This window comes from Lemur catta, chromosome 10 (assembly GCF_020740605.2).
Source record: "Lemur catta isolate mLemCat1 chromosome 10, mLemCat1.pri, whole genome shotgun sequence".
In the NCBI taxonomy this organism is placed as follows: domain Eukaryota; kingdom Metazoa; phylum Chordata; class Mammalia; order Primates; family Lemuridae; genus Lemur; species Lemur catta.
Window position 1 is genome coordinate 36,233,976 of NC_059137.1, and position 1,872 is coordinate 36,235,847.

Here is a 1,872-nt window from a genome sequence, read left to right on the forward strand (position 1 = left end):
CCAGTCCCCACCAGATCACCTCCTTCAACTGTCTGAATCCTGGATCAAGTGCAGCTTTATGACAAAATGTGCCAGCTTCTCCTGCAGGTCACCGGTGTCACTGAGATTGAAAGCACGAGAGCCAGACCGGGATCTAGTCCGTCCTCCTGGGCTCTAGTTTGCCCTTACTGCCCTGCCTGCAAATCCAGCCTTCCTTCCCGACTGCCAGCCCCACTCACCTGCAGCAGCTCAGGCCCAATCCCAAATGCAGAGGTAGCAGCTTTGCACAGACTTCTCCAACTGCTCCCATGACTGCATAGGTCTAATGTCTATAATAAACTCCTTATATCACTCATAGTGGTTCTGCTACTTTGGTCAAACCCCACTGATTCATCACTCTTCTGATCAAGAACCTTTGATGGCCTCCATTGCCAAAGCATTAAGTTCAAATTCTTCAGCTGAGTCGTCAAGGCCCTCCGGAGAATCTGGCCCCACCTGCTTCTTCACCCTGATTTTCCACTATGCCTTTCACATGGGCCATCCCCTCACTACATCATCTGCACCTCTCGCACCTCCATGTCTTTGCTTGTGTTGTTCTCAGATGACACCTGGGACCAGTTTTCAAGCTAGCCTAGACACCATCTCTTTCACTCAAGCTTTCCTGTTGCACTTAGAGATTGTTCTCTTTATATCTTTCAGCACTTTGTCAGGACCTTTCACTCGATACCTATCCCATCCTGACTGGCATTTGTGACATTTCACCACCATGTGAGCTCCTCAGGGCAGGACTCAGGCAGGTCTGACTCATCCCTGCAGCTCCCACAGAGCTTTCTCTATGGAACGTTTGCTGAATGGAACTGTCATTTGGAAGCCCTCGCAACATCACCATCTAGGGATTGAACCTTTTGCTGCTGAACACACTCCAGGCAATTATATGTGGTCAGGGGTCTTAGTCCAATTGTGCGTACGGATACGTGCAAGAGAGCAGCAGTATCCACTGGCCAAAGCACTGTATTCAAGGCAGGTGGGGGTTGTTTGGATCCTTGGCTCTCCCCCACGGAGACAAGTCAGGAGACCAAGGATCCCCAGTTTGGGAGCCAGGAGACCAGGGTTCCAGGCCTGGTTCAGTGACTATGCCCACTTCCCACCCCCTACCCCAGGAATCCCACAGGCACCTCAAACTGTCCAAAAATGAACTCATCATCTCCCCATCCAAAGTAGTGTCAAGGAATGGCACCATCACACCCACGTCAGAAACATGGCAGTCATCCTAGACTTTCTATTGTACCTCATCACCCCATGGATCCAATTAGTCACTAAGTCCTACAGAGTTCGTCTCCTAATAGCTCTTAAATTGGTTCCCTCCTTTCCACTGATACCGTGTTAATTAAGAAGCCTTCACTATTTCTTTCTCAAATACTGCAACAGCTGTGTCACTGCACACTGGCCCTTCAAACTCTCCCCCAAATCCACACTCTGCCCCAGCCATCAAAACACCAATCTGATCATGCTACTCTCCTGCTTAAATCTCTCCAATGGCTCCTCATTTCTGGCAGAATAAAGGCTAGACCACCCCCTATCTGTCCAAGCACAGACGGCTGCTTGCCTCCACTGCCCCACTCCACCCACACACTCACACCCCAGGCACAGGAGTTCCCTGAGTAAGTATCAGTCTTTCCTGCTCCTCTATCTTCCCCTTGCTGTTCCCTCCCCATGTCCAAACACTTGGTGACCTTTAGTGACATATATTGGACATGCATCATGTACCAAGCTAGGCACTGTACTAAGTGTTCTAAGTGCTTTGCTGACTGGGGATCAGATGGAATGATGGAAATCTCAGGGGAGGGATGCAATATGAATGCCGGTGATCATAAAGAACACTGTCCCAACATC